The sequence below is a fragment of the Zea mays genome, chromosome 9 (assembly GCF_902167145.1).
Source record: "Zea mays cultivar B73 chromosome 9, Zm-B73-REFERENCE-NAM-5.0, whole genome shotgun sequence".
Classification (NCBI taxonomy): domain Eukaryota; kingdom Viridiplantae; phylum Streptophyta; class Magnoliopsida; order Poales; family Poaceae; genus Zea; species Zea mays.
In genome coordinates, this window is record NC_050104.1 from 151,897,559 (window position 1) to 151,921,839 (window position 24,281).

At 42.1% G+C, this 24,281-nt stretch overlaps 1 pseudogene; it reads right to left on the minus strand.

Moving 5' to 3' along the window:
- Positions 1–3,321: 3,321 nt before the first annotated feature.
- Positions 3,322–24,281, minus strand: part of LOC103640401 (tRNA (guanine(10)-N2)-methyltransferase homolog) — a 75,124-nt pseudogene continuing 54,164 nt past the window's right edge.

The window sequence follows — 24,281 nt, forward strand, 5'->3', positions numbered from 1 at the left end:
TTTGCCATCTTGCAAGATGTGTGGAATAACATGATTCTCAAAATGGAGTTTCCATGCCTTTACTCTTTTGCCAGAAGGAAGAACTGCATGGGGGAAGAAGACTGTGGGCGCGCGTTGAGGAGCTGGGACCGAGCCAAGCAACGACGTGGAAGCAATTTCTCGTCGCACGTGAGCTAGTCACCGAGCAGGCTGTGAGATCCACAGAGGCATGTTGAGGACATCCGACCAGGTCGGTCTCCACGCCGCCATGTGAGCCGGCTGCACCACGCAGATGACGAGCACGTTTTTGAGGGCGTCGGTAGCAGCATCGACGCGATGAAGATGATGGTCTGGCGGAGGGCGGTTGACAACGCTACCCACGAGGACGCGGGGAATAAGACGGCAGGGTGGGAGGCGATCTACCTCCGTGTCACCATGGAGGCGAGGAGGGGGGCACAAGCGACGTCGCGCGGGGAGAAAGAGGGTGTGTCAGGGGGCCAGCGTTAGCCTCAACGACACGAGGAGAAAGAGGACGGGGTTGGGGCGGCTCCAACAGTTGTCGTAAGGGGAGGACGAGATCAAAGTGGTGCGGCGACACGGGAAGGAAGAAGGAATAAATATCCCATTCAATTTTGTGAGGAGGACTTGCTAGAGGTGGAGAATCTACTGCCATATGAGATATCAACCTATTTGTGTCAGTATTTGGGGATTCCTCTATCCTTGCACAAAGTAACTAGGCAGGAGTTTCAGCCATTTTTGGAACGGATTTGGTATCTCTAGTTTTCCAGAGCTATGTTGGGCTCTCCGCATGAGATGGCTATGGCTTCAAAAGGCTGACTCAAGGCGCCCCTGGTCAGGTCTCCCCATCCAGGTTCCAGGCAAGGCTCGAGATCTCTTTGTTGCGGTCTTGGTAAGCGAAATAGGGGATGAATCAAATACCATGTTTTGGATAGATAAGTGGCTCCGTGGAAAAAAGGATCCCTGACATTGGTTCTACATTATTTGAATCAATCCTGAAGAGGATTGTTGACAGAAGGACTATTCAGGAGGCCTTAACTAATAGGAGATGGATTTCAGACATCACAGGAGCTTTATCAGTCGGAGCTTTAGTAGACTATCTCCATCTTTGGGAATTAATATCCAGTTTTCGGCACCATCCTGGCATAGAAGACAAACATATTTTCAGCTTGGCATCAAATAGTAAATATTCGGCAAAAGCTGCTTATGAGGGGGTTTCATAGGATGAAGCTCTTTTGAACATTACAAAAGGGTGTGGAAATCTTGGGCACCTCTAAAGTGTCGTTTCTTCCTTTGGCTTGCAGCTCAGAACAGATGTTGGACGACTGATAGATTAGCAAAAAGAGGGTTGAATCATCCAAATAGATGCTCCTTGTGTGACCAAGAATCTGAGATAATAGATAATTTGCTAGTGTCTTGTGTCTTCACCAGAGAATTATGGTTCTTCCTTTTAAGGCAATTTGGGTTGCAGAGTTTAGCCCCACAACTAGGGTCTTCATCATTCATGATTTGGTGGCAAGAGGCTTCAGAAGCAGTGAATAATCTTATCAAGAAGGGCCTCAACTCTCTCATCATTTTAGGAGCTTGGATAATTTGGAACCACCGAAAAATGTGTTTTTGAAGGAAGGACACCCAGCTTAGCAGCAGCTCTTACACTAGCGAGGGAGGAAAGAGGCTTGTGGGAGATGGCAGGAGCCAAAGGCCTCTCCTACCTAGCAGCATCCCGGCTGGTTCTTTAGTGGTAGTGGTTAGAGAGCTTAGACTGTAGATGGGCCCTTTCATATGTGCTTGTTGGTGGCCCCCGTAAGGAGGCCTCTATATTTGTATCTGTTTTGGTCTATTTTAGACCTTTTCTCCTATCTTATTATAATGAGGCACAACTCTTCTGCGCGTTCGAGAAAAAAAAATTATGTCCATCACAGTGTGGCAAATCTGGAAGCAAACGAAGAGTGCGATCGTTAGAAATGAGAGTCCCTTCCTTTCTTCTTGCAAAATTTGCTTCAGTGGCACGCTAAAGCTGCACCTTACTAGATTGAGTCTGATTCTCAAGTCCCTTATTTCTTGCTGGCTACTAGAGTTGTAATTAGGGAGTCTTAGAGATATCTTTCCTCCTTGATTTTCGTCCCTTTCTTTTTTTATAGTTCTTACTGGTTTTCTTTCAATTTTTATTCAACATATCTAACTGTAGGGGATTTCTCTACAGTTTTCTCCTAAAATAAAGTGGTTTGAACTTTGAATTAAGTGACATGTAAACTTTTCAGAACTGTAGGGGATTTCTCTACAGTTTTCTCCTAAAAGACAACATATGGTTGACGAGTTACATGAAAACTTTTCAGAAATTGAACTAGATGTGCAAGTCAATATGACAAGGATATTGCTTGATATGAACAAATTGGTCCCAAATTTGCAAATAATTGTTTGTTGTTTAATGTCCTTACTGATAAGATGTCAGCCAAAACCAAAACAAGTTTAGAAGCACTACAACAGTGTTTAAAAAAGAGCCAAAACGCAGTGGAAAGCTATTAAAACAACGATCTACTAGATAAATTAGTATAAAATAACTATGAAGATGATGTGTTTCACCTATTTACCGACAGAAGATGTTTCTACACAATTCCAATGTTCATGTATCATAAACTCATTTAAGTTATATCCTTTCATTTGTTGTAGTATAGTAGATTATATAGGTTTATATGTGAACGATACGTCTTTGTTAAGTTATGTAACAATTGTCTCATTAGATTTTTATAAATAGTTGTATATATCGTTGTGTTTACTATAATATACTAAGTTTAATTATGTAACAATTCTTTTTATTTTATTTAGATAAATAAGCTACCGCTGCTGAAAAATGGTTGATGTCGTGGTGTCTTCTAAGTTTGCTGCTACATGTTCATCGGTAGTAACATTGCCAACCACATTTAAAAAACTGATGTAAAAAGATATTATAATGAAAGGTTCAAAATATTTTTAGCAGTGTTGAAGACAATAAATTTGAGAAAACTTATGATAATTAATTGTGTATAGGTAATTATCATACCATCTACGAAGTATATCCCATACATCTGCATATTCTTGAATTTGTAAATCTTATATCGAGTGAAATATTAGGTGGAACGCTTGTTCAAAAGTTTGGATAGAAGTGGATCTCGTCAGTCGTCACTAGGCTTCTATCTTGGCCGACATCGTCTCTTTCAACCTTGATCATAATCCTACATCCTCTATCCTTCCATTAACCAGCCATTCAATTCATTAACCAGAACTTCAATGAATAAAACAGTCGATTATTATTTTGTATTATCTGATTTTCTGCTCCTAATCATATCATTTGACACGTGAAAAAACGGTCAACGCGTTGTGGCCAATGGCGTGACCGAGGCATCCTAGCTCCGACAGCTGCTTCAGAAGCTTCACACCCGTCTCACATGTGTCAGCCCAGTCTACTGAGACAACATCAGCGCGATCTACCTCTCCACCAATCCCGTGCAGCACCAGTGCACGAAGTGCATGGAGATAGACCTCCACTTCGTCTGTGAGCGTGTTGATGTCGGCGATATCCGCGTGCTCCGCGTCCTGACCACATCCCAATTCACTGGCATCTTCACCAATAGCCTCTCTTCAACGGTGTTCTTGGAGTTTTGGTCCATTCCCAATATCTACAGTGGCTAGAGTTACGATTGTGGGGGTATTAGATATGTGTGTGTATGTGTATCCTATAATGGGTCTAGGCCCAACCAATGTACTCTTATATTACATTAATACAACAACCCACCCAATTAGGGATAGGGTTTTCAATCCAACATAGTTGTAACAAACAACGCATGGAAGGTGCCTACAAAAAGCAGAAAGTCCGATCTATTCAACTTCCTTACCAGCATCTCGTCCCGAATGCGGACAAAATCATCCATAATTGACTTTTCATAATGAACTTACAAAAAAATCATCCATTGATTAACTTGCAAAATTGTCATAGAACTGGCACTAACATGGATATGCTAAAATAGGTAGACTTACTAGTTATATTTCAATATTGATCTTCTCCCACGTGAACTAAAATGTTTAGGCAAATGCCATCCATGAAGGGCAAGAAGTACATGATATGCTCAATCAGTTATTTCTTGGCCCTGATAAATTATATTTAATCTCATAATCAATAGAACAAATGCAATAAGAAAAATGAAAGCACATGTAAACTTTCCAATTGTTTTACAAGGTCAGACCTTGTATATCCTTTTGATGTGTTCACCCTATGAAGAAAAGTATATAAAATCATCCAACAAGGCACAGAGGCATTGCCGTACATAATAACATTGGCTAAAACATTAGACAAATGGGGATCACTGTTATTCCAACTAATCAATCTTAGAGCTTCATCTTTTCCATGGAATAGTATCCATTTTCTCAGCATCCACTGCAGAGCAGAACACATATTATAGTCTAAAAATCCTAACTGCTCATGATCTTCTATGTGTTGCTTTCCTGCAAAGACTTTTAACCTAAAGGAACAAAACTGATACGCTAAACACCCCGTAGCTACAGTACTCCAAGTAACAAAGAAATTGGTTGATGTAAAGAATTTGTTCAGGTGGTAAATGTATATTGATTCTGGCTAGGAAGAACACAGAAAAATAGATATAAAAGAAGATAACTATTTCGTAGAAGTAGAGCAAACTTACAAAATGATAAGAATACATTATGAAAAGAGCACGAGATTGGGCACGATCATCACCTTCTATCTTTGGAAGAGGAAGAGAGTTTGTCTCCTGAAATATGAAGAGAAACAATGATACGACCACGCCATTAAGCAACACATTACAACCCCTAAGGCATACTACATCAACTCAAGTACAACCAACATCATCACCAACCCAAGTCTTTGATGGACCAATTACACGTAGCCGAGCTAAGAAGCTACAGCAAGAGGTGCACGCGCTACTTTATGAATTTCAATTAAACACTAATTAGAACTTTATGCTACCTAAGTCGTGTATGTTGATATTACTTAGGTTCACCAAAGAGGAAGGACAAAACATATCAAAGGCGAATCAGCAAGAAGAGCTATGTCCGAGTCAGTCCAGCGCTACAAAAACGTCCAGAAGAAACAGTCATATCTTTTGATTCCCAAAAGCTATGAGGGCCCATAAGTACTTTTTGGAAAGCTCTTGAAGTCTAGTTTCCAATGCTTCTAAGGCCGACTTAATCAAATCTACCAGAAAGGCAGCCGACCTACTTTAGTGCTGACTGGTTAGAAGGTCAACAGTCTGTTTGATGACCAAGTTTTCGTATTAAACTGCATCATTCTACGAAGTTTCATTAAGCATGCTATACATGGTGAGAAAGCTTATCATGTCAGCTTTCCAACGCATCTAGCCCCACGTCATTTGAAGATTCCTAGAAGAAGTTATTGTCAAAATACTGAAGGCTGTGCAGAAGTCAAACATCCACACGGAAATCAGCTCTGCAGATCTCCCGAAGAGGCTCCTTCACATTAGCACGTGAAAATACTTTTGTTTCGTGTTTATACCTCGCTAAGGCTGGTTGTTACTAGTATAAATACCCCCCTATGTCTTGTTGGATCTTTTATGGGCTTGGCCCATTTATTGAATAAACTCTATGGTGTGTAATGGTGGAGAATACCAATAGTACCACATTGGAAGTCCAAGGGTCTTTTGGCTTGACTTATATGGTGGGATTTATTCCACTTAACTTGAGAAGTCAAGAAATGGACAAGGGTGTGCCACACGCGCGCGCGCGCTGCCGCCGCCGCCGCCGGCCGGGCCGGGCGTGGCGTGGCGTGGCGTGGTGAGGCAGGCAGGCAGGCAGGCAGGCAGGCAGGCAGGCAGGCGAGCGGGCGTGGTGTGGTTGTGTTAATTTTTAGCACTCACTAACCGCGTTAACCTTTCAGTTGCATGTCTCTTCGTCAGCCGAGTGACCCTTCTCCTTCAGCTGACCGACTCATGGCGTGACTCGGCAAGAGTTGGCCGACTCATGGCATGACTCGGCGAGAGCTGACCGACTCTTGGCCTGACTCGGCGAGACCTTTCTCCTTCAGCTTCCCTCTGCGAGAGGTTAAATAGAGGAGCACCCCTGTCACTCGGAACACGCGAGAAAACACTTTCAGAATCACAGTCCAGCCGCCGAGTGAGGGTATTTCCATCTCGTGACTATGCGCGCACAGAGAAGCGAGAGGGCAGGTGCCTCCGGACCCTTGTCGTTCGAGACCTTGTACGAGGGATCGGCAATTAGGTTTTTGGGGAGCGTCTACGCGACTGCCCAAAACATCTTCTTCCTAGTGACATGACAAGGGAAGCTGGACAAGGATCTGGATCATCAGAGCGTATGGGAGGGTATGATCAGTTTATTTCCTTACTGTTTTGCGTTCTACAAATTACATATGTTTCATATATTCACCTCTGCTGTTTTATATGTAGTCATGTATTTATCTCTTCTGTTCTGTCATTTTATAATATGTTATATCTGTTTGTTTTAGTTTTATAGTCATGCTGTTTATATTGCTATCTACTTATTTTTAGTTGTTCCGTAATAATTCATGAACCATGTTTATACACTTATTATATTTATATGATTCACATGCTCTATGTTCTCTTGATTCATATTGGTATGGATCAATTTAAGACCACGATTTCTATGTTTAATTATTTGTTATATGTCATCATCATAATGTTAATTTATGGAATTAAAATAATACGGAAAATGCCTATATTTCTAACATGTCTATGATGTAAGGCAGCTTATGATAATCTAAAACCGAACCCTTTTGTTCAGCTGTGTGCTAACAAATATTGAGAGTGATCTCTACCCCTTTGCTCTTATGAATTCCTTCGTGTGATTGCAGAAGCGGCGGCTTCATCCGCTCCCAATTGGTGCTCCTACTCCCTTCGAGGTCTCCTCGATTGATTGTAGGCTGTGTTGGTTGGTTCTTTGAGAGTGTGGTTGGGCGAATCCTCGATTCAGGCTACCGGTTAAAGACGGTGGTTGGCTTCGAGTTTTATTTGTCAGGTTGCACTAGTTATCGCTGCTTGCAGCAAGTTATCTTGGCTTCTTTGAAGCTAGTTATCTGAAGATTGATCCTACGTCGTGAAGATCAGACATCGTGACGCATCATCTGGTATCAAAGCCTCAGTTGCCACGGTAGGATTCTTTACCCTTAGCTACATATATTTTGTGTTCGTCCTATCCACTAAAAAGCCATAAAATATTTTTGCCATAGCTCTTTGTTTCAATCTGTTGTTCCAGTCAGTTTTGTTAAGTTTCAGTCCTTAGAATCTTTGTTTAGTTGTTGGTCACTCTATCCTTTGTGTTTCCTTTGAGCCTCTTATATATATCTGAAAATATCCACAAAAAGAAAATTCTGAAAAAAAAACCCTCATCATTTCCTTCGCGTTAACTTTGATCCTATTTAAGTTATAGCTACTGGTTGAGTTCTTTGTTAATTATTATAAAGTGTGCAATATCATATCAGATCTCTGTGTTTAGTTCTATAAAAAAAGAGTATAAAAAAGTGCCACAAAGTGTTGAACAAGATTGTGAAAGAAAAGTAGAACAATCAATTTGTTTATGTGCACAAGTGCTGAAAGTTTTATCAAGTTGTTCAACCAGTTTGCTATTGTCATTTGGTGCAAAATTTTGGTTGGATCTGATTGCAACACTTGCATTCCAATCATACTCCTTGTCTGCATCAAATCTGAAATTTCTTGCGCGTGTGTTTGATCTATTTACATCACTCGTATCTTGTGGTCAGCACTAAGCAGGAAACTTCTAGTTGGATGGTTATTTAACTTTACAACAACTAGGATTCAGATTGCATCCCTTGTTAATTATTCCCCACCAAGCTCCACATATAAGCCATCGTAATCGGTACTCTGGTCTTGTATTCGCTTAACCACCACTTTCTTGTTAACACCACACATTTTCTTGCAACCCGCAGGGAACTCATAAGAGCCTTGGTTGGTAAGAGTGGTTAGGTTGTGAGATTCTATATAGCTTCATATTCCACCTATATTTGTTGCCTTGTTGCCACTAATTTCGCGGGAAGATGGATCCCAACATTGAGATTGAAGAATGTGTCACAATGATACAATTCAATGAGCTCAAACAAAGCATAGAAGCCAAGCAAGATCTGTTGGCACAAGATCTTCAGACACTTATGGCTGAAATCAGAGGTCATCGTCGACTCCCTGACGGTGTAAGAAACCATGATGAAGATGGGGAAGAAGGTGAAGGAAATTATTCTAGAAGGGCAAGTGAACATGGGAGGAGAAATCAAGGTGCTGCACGTGGTAGAGGAAGAGGCCGGAATCGAAGAAATGATGACAATGAGGAATCTGAATTTGGGAATGATGATGATCAGTCCCAACATCACTATGGTCGTCGTCATCATAGAGGCGTCAACCAAGAAGAGATATTTGGGAAACTTAAGTTTACCATGCCAAAATTTGATGGTAGATCTGATCCTAAAGATTATTTCACATGGGAATTGAAGGTGGAGAAAATCTTCCGCCTACATAATTATTCAGAGGAGAAGAAACTTGCAATTGCATCTCTTGAGTTTGAAGGATATGCCCTGAATTGGTGGGAGCAACTTCTTCGTGATCGTGAAGAAGATGGAGAGGACCCTATTATTACTTGGCAAGAGATGAAGCGAGAAATGAGAATTCATTTTGTGCCGAAGCATTATCGGCGTGATCTTTTTGATAAATTGCAGAATCTGAGGCAAGGAAGTTTCTCTGTTGAGGAATATTATAAGGAGATGGAGAAGGCCATGATTAGAGCCAATGTGTATGAAGACGAAGAGCAAACCATTGCACGTTTCATGGCTGGGTTACACCGCAACATTCAGCGTATTGTTGAGTTTCAGTCGTACCAAAGTCTTATTGATTTGGTACATCAAGCCACCAAGGCTGAACGCCAGCTGCAACAAGATGCTAAGAGCAGCAAGCCCTTGTCATATGGTGCACGAACCATGACTGGAGGAAGCAAATCGATCTCAAGGTTTACTGCTGCATCCTCAGCGACAAAAGGTTCAACTGGAGGCTTGCGATCCAATATTCAAGGCAATTCTAGTGGAAAGAACGGTGCTGCTCCAAACACGAGTTATAAACCAGCAGCATCCACTTCAACATCAGTGCGTTCAACAGCCAAGAGTAGTGGTATTCAGTGCTTCAAGTGTTGAGGTCGTGGTCATGTCATAAAGGAGTGTCCAAATAATCGTGTGATCCTTGTGACTGATGATGGAGAATATACATCAGCTAGTGAAGGGGAAGCTGAAGCAGGAAATGAAGATGACATTGATAAATCTGAAGAACATATGGAATGTGAATTTGAGCATGGTACTACTCTTGTGGTTACACAAATCTTGAGTGTTCAAATGAAAGAAGCTGAAATTGGACAACGACGTAATCTTTTTCAAACGCGAGCCAAAGTGCAAGACAAAGTAGTAAATGTGATCATTGATGGAGGGAGCTGCCATAATCTTGCAAGTCGTGAGATGGTTGAAAAGCTTGGTTTGAAGTTGCAGCGACACCCTCATCCATATCATGTCCAATGGTTGAATGAATCGGGAAATATCAAGATTGGTTATAAGGTGAAAGTTCCGTTCAAGATTGGAGAGTATGTTGACACAGTGGAGTGCGATGTTGCACCCATGTCTGTGTGTCACATGCTGCTAGGAAGACCTTGGCAATATGACCGATATTCTCAACATTGTGGAAGAACAAATCAATACACGCTAGATCTGAAAGGGAGAAAGTTTGTACTCAAGCCTATGACCCCTCAACAAATCATGGCTGAACATTTACAAAAGAAAACTGAAATTAGTGCAGCAAGTAGAGGAGGAGAAGAGCAAAAGAAATTGAGTGCCATCCACAATTCGGTGAGCGAGTGCTACAAGCCAAATTCAAGAGATAAAAGGAAGGAAGAGGGAGAACATCTAGTTATGCTAGCCACAAAATCTGAGCTGAGAGAAGTGAGGAACAACCCATATCAAGTACTCTTTGTACTTGTGCACAAAGATGTTTTGATTTCTCCTAACGACATAACATCTCTTCCTAGTATTGTGGCTGATCTTTTGCAGGACTTTGAAGACGTGTTTCCACAAGAAACACCGGCTGGACTACCTCCAATTCGAGGGATTGAGCATCAAATCGATCTTATTCCAGGGGCTGCACTTCCTAACCGTCCACCATATCGAACCAATCCTGAAGAAACTAAGGAAATACAAAGGCAAGTGCAAGAACTTCTTGATAAAGGTTTTGTTCGTGAAAGCTTAAGCCCTTGTGTTGTTCCTGTGATTTTAGTACCTAAGAAAGATGGATCTTGGAGGATGTGTGTTGATTGTAGAGCTATAAATAACATTACCGTTCGCTATCGTCATCCTATTCCACGGCTAGATGATATGCTTGATGAATTAAGTGGTTCCACAATTTTTACTAAAATTGATTTGAGAAGTGGATACCATCAAATAAGAATGAAAACTGGAGATGAATGGAAGACTGCATTTAAAACAAAATTTGGGTTGTATGAATGGTTAGTGATGCCCTTTGGGTTGACTAATGCTCCTAGTACTTTTATGAGATTAATGAACCATGTCTTAAGAACTTTCATTAGAAAATTTGTTGTTGTCTACTTCGATGAGATTCTAATTTACAACAAGTCTTTTGATGAACATGTAAAACACATTCGACAAGTTTTAGATGAGCTTAGAAAGGAGAAATTATTTGCTAATCTTGAGAAGTGCAGTTTTTGCACAGACCATGTTGTGTTTCTTGGCTTTGTTGTTTCAGCAAAAGGAATAGAGGTGGATGAATCCAAGGTGAAAGCCATCAAGGATTGGCCAGCTCCAACGAATGTAAGTCAAGTAAGAAGTTTTCATGGTCTTGCTGGTTTTTATAGAAGATTTGTGCGAGATTTCAGTACCATCGCTTCCCCTTTAAATGAATTGACAAAGAAAGGTGTTGAATTTAAATGGGGAAACTCACAAGAAGATGCTTTTCAAGAATTGAAGAAACGTTTGACTGAAGCACCTGTACTTATTCTTCCTGATTTCACTAAAACTTTTGAAGTAGAATGTGATGCTAGTGGGATTGGGATAGGAGGAGTTTTAATGCAACAAGGAAAACCTATAGCATATTTTAGTGAAAAATTGGGAGGTGCTCAATTAAATTATTCTGTGTATGACAAAGAATTGTATGCTTTGGTCCGAGCGCTTGAAACATGGCAGCACTACTTATAGCCAAAAAAGTTTGTTATTCATTCTGATCATGAAGCTTTGAAGTATTTGAAAGGGCAAGCCAAACTGAAATGTCGCCATGCCAAATGGGTTGAGTTTATCGAAACGTTTCCATACATTGTGAAATATAAGAAAGGTAAGGACAATGTGGTCGCTGATGCCTTGTCTCGAAGGAATGTGTTGTTAAATCAACTAGAGGTAAAAGTTTTGGGTCTTGAAAATTTGAAAGAAATATATAATGATGATCCTGAATTTTCAGAACCATACAATCATTGTAAAGATGGAAAAGGTTGGGAAAATATCATATACATGATGGATTTTTGTTTAGAGCTAACAAACTTTGTGTACCAAATTCTTCGGTTAGATTGCTTTTATTGCAGGAGTCACATGGAGGAGGTCTAACAGGTCATTTTGGACAAAAGAAGACTTATGAAATGCTTAGTGATCATTTATATTGGCCCAAGATGAGGAGAGACGTCATCAGATTTGTGGAGCGTTGTGTCACCTGTCACAAAGCTAAGTCAAAATTGAACCCTCATGGTTTATATACTCCTTTACCCGCTCCTAAAATTCCTTGGGAAGACATAAGCATGGATTTTGTTTTAGGACTGCCAATGACACGAAAAAAGAGAGATTCTATTTTTGTTGTGGTTGATAGATTTTCAAAAATGGCTCATTTTATCCCATGCAACAAGAGCGACGATGCTTCACATGTTGCCAATTTGTTTTTCAGATAAATCTTGAGGCTACATGGAGTGCCCAAGACCATCGTATCTGACCGTGATGTGAAGTTTGTGAGCTATTTTGGGAAAACATTGTGGGCAAAGCTTGGGACTAAACTTTTGTTCTCCACAACATGCCACCCCCAAACTGATGGACAAACTGAAGTGGTGAATCGTACATTGTCAATGCTGCTGCGAACAATGGTAAAGAAGAACTTGAAGGATTGGGAGGAATGTTTGCCAAACGTGAAGTTTGCTTATAACAGGGCAGCACATTCTACAACTAATTTATGCCCCTTCGAAATTGTATATGAGTTCAAACCTATTGCTCCGATAGATTTGTTGCCCCTTCCATTGCAGGAAAGAACTAATATGGAAGCTTCTAAGCGTGATGCATACATAAAAAAGATACATGAGAAGACTAAGGAAGCAATTGAGCTCAAAGCAGTGCGCAAGGCTACAAGCATGAACAAGCATAGGAAGAAAGTGTTATTTGAACCGGGGGACTTGGTTTGGATTCACTTGCGCAAGGAGCGTTTTCCTGAGCAGCGCAAATCCAAATTGATGCCACGAGGGAATGGTCCAGTTCGTGTTCTTGCCAAGATCAATGATAATGCATACAAGATAGATCTTCCACCAAGCTATGGCGTGAGCAACACATTCAATGTTGCTGACCTCTTACCATACACAAGTGAAAACACTTCAGAGTTGAGGACAACTTCTTTTTAAGGGGAGGAGGATGATACGACCACGCCATTAAGCAACACGTTACAACCCCTAAGGCATACTACATCAACTCAAGTACAACCAACATCATCACCAACCCAAGTCTTTGATGGACCAATTACACGTAGCCGAGCTAAGAAGCTACAGCAAGAGGTGCACGCGCTACTTTATGAATTTCAATTAAACACTAATGAGAACTTTATGCTACCTAAGTCGTGTATGTTGATATTACTTAGGTTCACCAAAGAGGAAGGATAAAACATATCAAAGGCGAATCAGCAAGAAGAGCTATGTCCGAATCAGTCTAGCGCTACAAAAACGTCCAGAAGAAACAGTCATATCTTTTGATTCCCAAAAGCTATGAGGGCCCATAAGTACTTTTTGGAAAGCTCTTGAAGTCTAGTTTCCAATGCTTCTAAGGCCGACTTAATCAAATCTACCAGAAAGGCAGCCGACCTACTTTAGTGCTGACTGGTCAGAAGATCAACAGTCTGTTTGATGACCAAGTTTTCGTATTAAACTGCATCATTCTACGAAGTTTCATTAAGCATGCTATACATGGTGAGAAAGCTTATCAAGTCAGCTTTCCAACGCATCCAGCCCCACATCATTTGAAGATTTCTAGAATAAGTTATTGTCAAAATACTGAAGGCTGCGCAGAAGTCAAACACCCACACGGAAATCAGCTCTGCAGATCTCCCGAAGAGGCTCCTTCACATTAGCACGTGAAAATACTTTTGTTTCGTGTTTATACCTCGCTAAGGCTGGTTGTTACTAGTATAAATACCCCCCTATGTCTATGATGTAAGGCAGCTTATGATAATCTAAAACAGAACCCTTTTGTTCAGTTGTGTGCTAACAAATATTGAGAGTGATCTCTACCCCTTTGCTCTTGTGAATTCCTTCGCGGGATTGCAGAAGCGGCGGCTTCATCCGCTCCCAATTGGTGCTCCTACTCCCTTCGAGGTCTCATCGATTGATTGTAGGCTGTGTTGGTTGGTTCTTTGAGAGTGTGGTTGGGCGAATCCTCGATTCAGGCTGCCGGTTAAAGACGGTGGTTGGCTTCGAGTTTTATTTGTCAGGTTGCACTAGTTATCACTGCTTGCAGCTAGTTATCTTGGCTTCTTCGAAGCTAGTTATCTGAAGATTGATCCTACGTCGTGAAGATCGGGCATTGTGACGCATCAAACAAACAATATGCCGCAAAACCGTCCTATTAATCATGCTCATTAGATCAAGTCTATTGTACATACCTTTAACAATACAAGTTCACGCAGAATTGCATTCACCACCATGTTCCCACCACCAAGCCTTAAAACTACTTTAGCAAGATTTACATTCTAAAAGGATTTCATCATAGATTGTCAAATTGATGTTTTAAAACATTGATAAACATGTATACAATGGTCTTCTTAACATTACTATTATTAGTATAGTGGCAAGTATACAATATGTATCCAAAAGGAAAGACACACAAAGTTTGAAAACCAATTGACAAGGATTGGTCGAAAATGTTAATTGATTTTAGAATACTGAAACAGGAACACCACAATCCTTTTTTTTCTTATGTTGCACATACTACGTGTGACCATAACATAAACAAATGTAAGCAATGCAAAAAAGAACCACAAACAACTTCAATATATTTCTTATATCAATGTTATCCATGAAAACACTATAGATATTTCTTACTAGGAAAAGTGAATCAACTAAAGTTGGCATTTGAGGTTTGAGTGGGCACACAAAAGGGTGTGGACAGTCGGTCAATCACATGTAGCTATTTTGTTCTGGAATACGCAAGAGAGTTGCGCATCTTTGAATTAATAAGAGAAGAAAGGGGGGCGAGAACCCCATTACACCACACACCCACAATAGAAACTAACTAATGATCACCGGCTAACACAGAAAAACATGACCAACGGAGCTGTTTTAAGCCAGCAACTCTTCTACCTGGAAGAAAGACAGGGCCTTGGCTCCAGTCAAGGACCAAAGCATTGCCTCTTCCTTAGCCACCCTAAGGGTTGTGACCAACCTAGGATTACATTCATCAAAGACAAATCTATTTTTATGTTTCCATATGGTCCAAGCACCTAGCATTACTAAAGAATTGAAGCCCTTCCTCATTTGATCAGTTGTCCGAGAGCTGCTAGTCCTCCACCATGACTCGAAGGAATCCTCGTGAGTGGGACACAGCTCCTGCATCCACACTGTCCTAAGAAAATCAAACCAGAACTTCTTGGCAAACACACATTTGACCAACAAGTGATTTATGGATTCCACCTCCTGATCGCACAAGGGACAGTGCTCTGGCCAGTCTAGCCCTCATTTTCTGAGCCTGTCAGCTGTCCAGCACCTATTATGCTCCACAAGCCAAATAAAGAACTTGCACTTCCTAGGAGCCCAAGATTTCCACACTCCTCTGCTGGTTCGAACTGAACTCGACCATGGAAGAGAGCCTTATAAGCAGAATTAGCCGTATAATACCCTGACGCACTGAATTTCCATATATATCAATCCTGCACTCCAGGCTGAAACACAACTACCTCAAGCACTTCACAGAGTTCCAAGAATTCAGCAATGACTCTGACTGAAATTGTCCCTTTCATATCGGAGATCCAATGGAGATTCAGGAGAGCATCTTTGACCAGTCTTTTGTTGGCTAGACACTTAGGCACCATTTTAAACATTGTAGGAGCTATGTCCTTAATACATCTCCCAACCGGCCACCTGTCCTTCCAAAAAAGGGTATTGGCTCCATCACCGAGTTCAGTGATAACGGCTACAACAACCAGATTTTGCACCACCTTACAGACATGAGTGGGAAGTCCGCCCAAGGCCTACTAGGGTCTGTTTTCTGCAGCCATGGTCATTGAGCTCTCAAAGCCCAACAAAGATTCTTTGTCATTGATCCCAAGACCACCCAGCTCCTTAGGACGAATGACCTTAGAGGCTTAGACTAAGCAAGAAGGCAATGACCACCATGGATCTCTTTCCTGCGTTGGCATATTATTAAATCTGATCTTACGTTAGCTCTTACTTCTCTTCAGCAAGGAAATGCCCAGAAGCTATGGTTGCTCAATTCCGCTTATTTGACGCTTATCCCCAAGAAATTGGATGCTTCTTCCTCTGGTGTTTATAGGCCCATAAGCTTGATTCATAGTTTTGCTAAGTTAGTCACCAAGGTTTTGGCCAACAAGCTTGCTCCTCACGTGACCAAGCTTATCTCGGCCAATCAATGTGCTTTTATAAAGGGACGTTTAATTCATGACAACTATATGTTGGTACACAATTCTATCATGGCCCTCAAAAAAAGATGGACAACATTTTCCTCAAGTTAGATATCTCAAAAGCTTTTTGATTCAATTTCTGGCCTTTTTACTTGAGGTTCTTGTTCATTTGGGTTTCGGCTTGGATGGTGCAATTTGATCTCAAATCTTCTAGCATCCTCCTCCACTCAGGTGCTCCTTAACGGTTCCCCAGGCCATTTAATCACACACTGTAAGGGGCTGCGTCAGGGCGACTATCGGTGTTTTGGGTCCGACTGCGCACCCGGGGTTGCCCCTCAAGGTGCTTTTTGGAGTAGGACGGTGTTACCGACTGTAGCTTGATGGTTCGTGCTAGATGCATGAGAGACAGTGGACAGTTGTGTACAGGTTCGGGCCGCTTTGAGATGCGTAACACCCTACGTCCTGGTGTGAGTACTTTATGTGGTGGATTACAAGGAGGTTCTCTAGTATTGGAAACGTAGAGAGTCGGTGTGGATGGCTAAGTAAAAATGAGGTCGATCTCTTTAAAGGGGTGCCCCCTAGGCCTTATATACTCGACCGTGGGGCATTACATGTGGATATGATAACAACGCGTGCCTAAGTAATAGTGAACTGACTGAGTCTATCTTCCTATAATTCAGCCGACCCATCTGTTGGGTCCATGCTTCGTTGCGCCGAAGGTCTTGCGTGAAGAAGCAGCTTCGGCTGAAATCGTCCCCAGGAAATGGCCGAAGGTTCCTTTTTATAGAGCTTCGGCGTTGCAAACCGACATAAAGATAGAATGACCTTTTTATCCATAGAGGTCTAAGATAATGTTGTAAACTTTTGTAAAGGGCATAATTGTAATTCGTCACAGGCTGCGTCCTGTGTCTATAAATAGATGAACAGTACCCCCGTACTGGACACACGCTGACTTGGCATTTGCTTTTGCGTCACGCTTGTACTTTTTACCTTCTCTCAGGACCGAAGGTACATTTGTAATTTGAAATCATTTCTATTTTTCCATGTTAAAAAAAATAGAAATGATTCTATGATGATGCTTATATTATATTTCATGCTTTATATGAGTCCTTCGTCATTACTTGTTATGTTTACGAAGGTATGTCTCTTATGACCTTCGTCCGAAACTCATTATTTCCCGAAGGGACATAATGCTTCGAAGGACGAAGGACTTTAACACTTAACACTTTTTATGTTGCCTTGTTCTTAACTCTTAGCATTTGAGAACAAGTCCCCAACATTGGCGCCCACCTCCGGTGAACTCACTTCCACTTTTCTGAGCTGATGGCTTCGTTCAACAATCAAGCTGGAGTTGCTTCGGACCCGAAGCTGGTGCTCCCGATCACAGGTGGCTCGTCCTCAGAGCCAGCTAACAAGAAGCAGAAGAAGGAAGCGCAGAGAAGAGTACAGCATGTTGGGGTGCAAGGACCCTTCATCAAATCAAGATGGTCTCACATTCCTATTACCTTCTCTCAAGAGGACCTTCAGCTCAAAGATTACCCACACAACGATGCCATGGTTATCTCTTGTGTTATCAAAGGATTTCTGGTTCACAATGTCTTGGTTGATACAGGCAGTGCAGCTGACATCATATTTGCTAAAGCCTTCAGACAAATGCAAGAGCCAGAAGATAAGATTCATGATGCTACACATCCTCTTTGTGGCTTCGGAGGAAGACAGATTGTAGCACTGGGCAAGATCACCATGTCAGTAACCTTCGGATTCATCAACAACACTAGAACTGAGCAAGTTGTGTTTGACATTGTTGACATGGAATATCCTTACAATGCAATTATTGGTCGTGGTACTCTTAATGCCTTCGAAGCAATCCTTCATCCTGCCTATCTTTGCATGAAGATACCTTCGGACCAAGGGCCTATTGCTATCCATGGAAGCCAGGAAGCTGCTAGAAGGGCCGAAGGAAGCTGGACCGACTCCAAGGCAATCCATAATATAGATGGAACTGAAGCTTGTGAACAGTGCAAATTCAGAAGGGAGAAGGCAGCTTCAGCAGATCAGCCGAAGCCCATGCTATTGTGTGAGGACATAGCAGAGCAGAAGGTGCTGTTGGGCTCGCAATTATCTGAAGACCAGGAGAAAACCTTGATAAGGTTTTTATTCAACAACAAAGATGTTTTTGCATGGTCGGCTAATGATCTCTGTGGAGTAAATCGGGATGTTATTGAACATTCGCTCAATGTTGACCCATCCTTCAGACCCCGAAAGCAGAGGCTTCGGAAAATGTCTGATGACAAGGCCGAAGGGGCTCGCAATGAAGTAAAAAGACTCCTCAGTGCAGGAGTTATCAGAGAAGTGAAGTATCCAGAGTGGCTAGCTAACACTGTTATGGTGAAGAAGGCCAATGGCAAGTGGAGAATGTGTATCGATTTCACAGATCTCAACAAGGCTTGTCCGAAGGACGAATTCCCGTTGCCAAGGATAGACTCTCTAGTCGATGCAGCAGCTTCTTCAGAGCTCATGAGTCTCTTGGACTGTTACTCAGGATATCATCAAATCTGGATGAAAAAGGAAGATGAGCCGAAAACTAGCTTCATAACTCCAAGTGGCACGTATTGCTATCTTCGGATGCCTGAGGGGCTCAAAAACGCTGGAGGAAGTTTCAGCAGAATGACTGCGAAGGTTCTTCAGTCTCAAATAGGCAGAAATGTGTTGACCTATGTTGATGATATTATCGTCAAAAGCACGAAGCAGGAAAATCATATTGTTGATCTGCAGGAGACCTTCGCCAGCTTCAGACAAGCTGGTTTGAAGCTGAATCCAGAGAAATGTGTCTTCGGAGTAAAGAAGGGTAAATTTCTTGGATGCTTGGTTTCAACAAAGGGAATCGAAGCTAATCCAAATAAAATCGAAGCTATACTTCGAATGGAGCCACCAACTACAAGAAAAGGGGCCCAAAGATTGACAGGAAGGCTGGCATCTCTCAACAGATTTATATCCAGATCAGCAGAAAGAAACTTACCATTTTTCGAGGTGCTGAAGTCAGCCGAAGTCTTTCAATGGGGCCCAAGTCAACAAAAAGCCTTCGAAGAGTTGAAGCAATACTTGATAGACCTCACAACATTAACTCCGCCAACGCCAGGGGCTCCTCTGTTGTTATATGTGGCAGCTTCGCACTCAGCAGTAAGTGCGGCGCTTGTCCAGGAGAAGCTTTATGGCCAGCTCAAGAAGCAAGTTCCAGTGTATTTTTGTATCTGAGGTCCTTAGTGTCTCAAAGAAAAATTATACAGAGCTGGAGAAGGTATTATATGCCGTTTTAATGGCATCCAGGAAGCTTCGGCATTATTTTCAGGCATACAATATCATTGTTCCTTCTTCGCAGCCGTTGAAGGATATAATGAGAAATAGAGAAGCTACTGGACGGATTGGGAAATGGGCTGCAGAGCTCAACGAATTTTACATTGATTATGTGCATAGATCTTCGATCCAGTCTCAAGCATTGGCAGATTTCATTGCCGACTGGACGCCAGGGGCTCAGGATGAAGAAGCAAATAAAGATGCCGAAGTGTGGACAGTGTTTTGTGATGGCTCTTGGGGAATCTTTGGAGCAGGTGCAGCTGCTGTGTTGGTTTCACCATCCAAGGTCAAAACTTGTTATGCAGCAAGACTTGATTTCAGCTGCACGAACAATATTGCTGAGTACGAAGCCCTGCTTCTGGGCCTTCGGAAATTAAAGGCAATGGGAATCAGAAGGGCAATTCTTAAAACTGATTCCCAGGTGGTTTCGGGTCATGTTGACAAAAGTTGCAAGGCTAAAGATCCGAAGCTTGAAAAATATCTAGATACGGTCCGAAGGATCGAAGCATCCTTCGAAGGATTCTCTGTCAAGAATATTCCTCGAGGACAAAATGAGCATGCTGATTTGCTAGCTAAGTCTGCGGCACAGGGGCTGCCGTTACCTTCGGATGTGTTCTTCGAAACAATAAAGGCACCTTCAGTGGAGCTCCTTGAAAGAGCAGTCCTCAACATATCTCCTGTTTACAGCGAAGATTGGAGAACTGAAATAATCTCTTACCTTCAGGGTAAGTTCCTTTCAGATGACGAAGCTTACAATAAAAGAATAGAGGCAAGAGCTCGTCCGTATGTCATGATAGAAGGGGAATTATACAAACATGGAGTTTGCGCTCCGCTGCTCAAGTGCTTATCTAGAGCCGAAGGTATAGAGTTGATGAAAGAGATACATGCAGGCCTGTGTGGATCCCACATCGGATCCAGGCCATTACTTGGGAAAGTCTTCCGCCAAGGGTTTTATTGGCCGAAGGCAGCTTCGGATGCGGCGGAGTTAGTGCAAAAGTGCGAAGGTTGTCAGAAATGTGCAAGAGATCAAAAACAACCTTCGTCTTTGACACAGCTGATACAACCCATCTGGCCATTGCAAAGGTGGGGCCTTGACTTGTTGGGTCCATTACCACCGGCTCAAGGGAATCTAAAATATGTTATAGTGGCTGTGGAGTATTTTTCCAAGTGGATTGAGGCGAAGCCATTGGCCACAATAACTTCGGCCACTGTCCAAAAGTTTTTCTGGCAGAATATTGTCTGTCGCTTCGGGGTACCGAAGGCAATCACTGTAGATAATGGAACGCAGTTTGACTCCGAAGCTTTCAGAAATTTCTGTGATCAAATTGGAACGAAGATCCATTTCGCATCAGTCAGGCATCCGGAGTCAAATGGGCTCGTTGAAAGGGCCAACGGCATTATAATGACAGGAATAATGAAGTTAATCTTCAATCAACCCAGGGGAAAGTGGCCAGATCAGTTAATCAAAGTGGTGTGGAGCCACAATACAACAACATCAAGGTCTACAGGCTTTACCCCATTCAAATTATTATTCGGTGACGAAGCAATAACTCCGGAGGAAGCAAAAGCTGGATCAATAAGAGTAGTAGCTTCGGCAGAATCAGGTCCCGAAGATGCTTGCCTTGTGGAAAAGGATGCTTTAGAAGGGATCAGGCTTCAGGCCGTGGAGAATATCAATAAATATCAGGCTGAAACAGTTAAATGGCGAGATAGAAAAGTCCGGCTAAAAAATATTGAGCCGGGACACTTGGTGCTTCGGAGAGTGGCTAACCCAGATACAGTGGGTAAGCTACAGTTGAAATGGGAAGGACCATTCTTAGTAGTATCTTCGTCAAGGCCTGGATCATACAGATTGAAGGACATGGATGGCAACGAAATTCCAAGGTCTTGGAATGCGGATGAGCTTCGGCGATACTATGTATAACATGATGTAATTTTTTATGTTTTTTCTTTTCTTTTTCATGGCACCCTTTTCCTTTCCGAAGGGGGAGAAAGGTTTTTAATGGGGCCATCATGTGTAATTTCCTTTTTTAGTCTTATAAGAGCAAAATCCCCCAAAAAATGTAAATGTAACAGCTGAGAACGCACCATCGAGTGCAGAAACTGAAAAAGAAAAAAGAGAAGAAGCTCCAAAGACGTTCCTAAGGGAATGCAGAGCTTATACCGCCTAAGTAAAAGGCGAAGAAACTCCAAAGACGTTCCTAAGGGAATGCAGAGTTTATACCGTCTAAGTAAAAGACGAAGAAGCTCCAAAGACGTTCCTAAGGGAATGCAGAGCTTATACCGCCTAAGTAAAAGGCGAAGAAACTCCAAAGACGTTCCTAAGGGAATGCAGAGTTTATACCGTCTAAGTAAAAGACGAGGAAGCTCCAAAGTCGTTCCTAAGGGAATGCAGAGCTGATGTGTGGTTGATTCCAAGGAAATAATGGTTGAGTGTGGCTTCGGTTATATGCTTTGGACATTCATTCGCACATTACATCATAGCATTTGCATTCATAAGCATTCATTCATAGCATTTGTGTTCCTAAGTGGTTGCTTCGGCAAAAGGAAGAAGTGGTCTTTTATGTTCCGTTATGTACAAAAAAGAAAAAGCTTCGGCAAGAGGAAGAAGCGGTCTTTTATGTTTCGTCATGTACAAAAAAGAAAAAGCTTCGGCAAGAGGAAGAAGCGGTCTTTTATGTTTCGTCATGTACAAAAAAGAAAAGCTTTGGCAAAAAGAAGAAATGGTCTTTTATGCTTCGTTGTGTCCGAAAAGAAGGGAAGGTGTTTTTTCGCCTTCGGCTCAAAATACTGATTTCGTCCACATCAAAGCGTCTCAATAAAAGGGTAAGAATATATTACAAGGTATGAACAAAGTTCCTTGAGAATAGATTAATTGTATTTACAAAAAGTTGTTACAAATTCTCTTGAGTTTTTTCTAGTCTACTCCTAATAATCTTCGTCAGGTTTCTGCTTCGGCGGCATATCCTTTAAGTATCACCTTCAGCTTCGTCATCCTACATGAATCAAGGTATCCCGAGTAAAAATCAAGTGTGAAGGAGGAGGTAAGTACAAAGTATGATTTCTTACTGGTTCAAGATGACTTCGAGCTTCGTCCCCAGCCTTCTCTCGCCCGCCTTTTGTCCATATCATTTTTATGAATCTATTTGAGATGCTCCGGGCGAGGTCAGGAATGTCGTCGAGAATTGATGGAGACAGGGCGAAGTTGGGCCTGTTGACAATCTTTCCATGCTCGCAGCCAGCCTTCAGGAATGCTGCAGCAGTACCCCGAGAAGCTACCCAGGCACAGAAGTCACCGTGCCCAGCTATAACTTCGTCAAGTTCTTCAATTTCAGCTTCGATATGATCGAAGGCTTTTGGTAAATCTTCATCCGAAGGGGTAAATTTCCCGCTGCTGGCTCCAACTGAGTAAAAGATCTTCTTTAGTTGTTGGATACAATTGTTGCTAAAATTCAAACATTTATCCTGAAGGCTTGTTAATGATTTCTTCAAATTTGAGTTGGCTTGGACTTCGGCTTCAAGTTTCGAGTCAAGTTTTAGCTTCTCTTGTTCAAATTGTTTTGATTGGCAGAGAAGCTTCGAATTCAATTCTGCTACTTTGGCTTCAGTCTCTGCCAGCAAGCCTTCGGTTGATTGAAGTTCGAAGTCTTTCTTTTCAATAATAGCTGATTGTTCTTTTATCTTGCTCTCTAAATTTTCAATTATAGCTTCGTGCTTCTTATCTTCTAGATCTTGCTGCATCCTCAAAGCTTTGCTTAGAAGCATGCTCTGCAAATAAACAACCTTCGTTAAAGAATATTGCCATTATTAAAAAACAATAGAAGTTAGAGAGAAGGATGTTTACCCTGAAATTTGAATAAAATAAGCTGCCGACGATATGTTGTCGTCGGTAGCGGCTGATGTCTGTCTCTAGTTTCGGAAAACCGATACTCTTTGATAGAGTACCGATGACCTTAGCCCCAGCTGAGTCCCGGATGCAGCCCAGTTTTTCATCATCAATGCCTCCAAATAGAAGAGCTCCTGGCTTGTATCCGCAAGATTTGGCGTATTCCTTAAGCTCTTCTTTTTCGGCCTTCGACAGTTTTTGCCCGACTAAATTTTGAAATGAGTAGGCTTCGTCGTCCGAAGTGTCTTCGGCTATTTCTTTCCCTTTCCCAGGCACTGTGGCCATGGTTTCTTCAGCAGTGGTGGCAGTTTCTTCTGCAGCCATGTCTGTTAAAATTTTGTTGATGTCTTCAATAGTAGATTCTAAGTTTACATCTTCGGCTGTAGCGGCTTCGGTAGCCGCGACCTCCGAAGGTGCGACTTCGACATTTTCTGTGCCCTCAACAGCTGGTGTTTTCTGAATTGACGCCCTCGGTGGCGTCTTGTCAATAACTTCTGTTACGGCAATAATTCTTTGCCTTTTCGCTTTGGCTATCTTCGTTTTTTCCGGCTCCGCCACCTTTTGAAAAAGCTTCGTCAGTCGAGGCCCTAATGGACTTAGCTTCGTGGGCATGGGTTCAGTCATTACCTTTAGAATTTCCTCCACGTCGCTAGTAGAAGGTGGTGTGGGGGTCCCCTCTTCTTCGGATAGTTTTCGCTTTGGAGTTGATATTTTTCTCTTGACAATTTTCTTCTTTTTTGGTGGTTGTTCTTCATCCTTGTTTAAAGCTTCGGCCGCTCTTTTTCTTCTCTGGCCCTCAGCACCCTTGTTCAGCTGCGCATAATCAGGATATTCGAAACCCAGTGCATCAAGCACTCGGTTCAGCCTTCGCTTCGGACGGGTGCCGAAGGCTGCTGTCATCAGTTGATCTTCTTTTTTCGAATAATTTCCAAGAATTTCGTTACACATCACCTCAACTGTATCCAGCCACTCTTGGCAGGGCTTCTTAAAATATTTCTTGAATTTGAAGTGGTAAGGAAGCCGGACAAGATCCCCTTCCTTCTTCTCCCCCTTTAACTGTGGCATTTCCCATTTTTTCAGAGTAGGGAAGACTTTGAATGCTAAGAATTCTTGAACCAGAT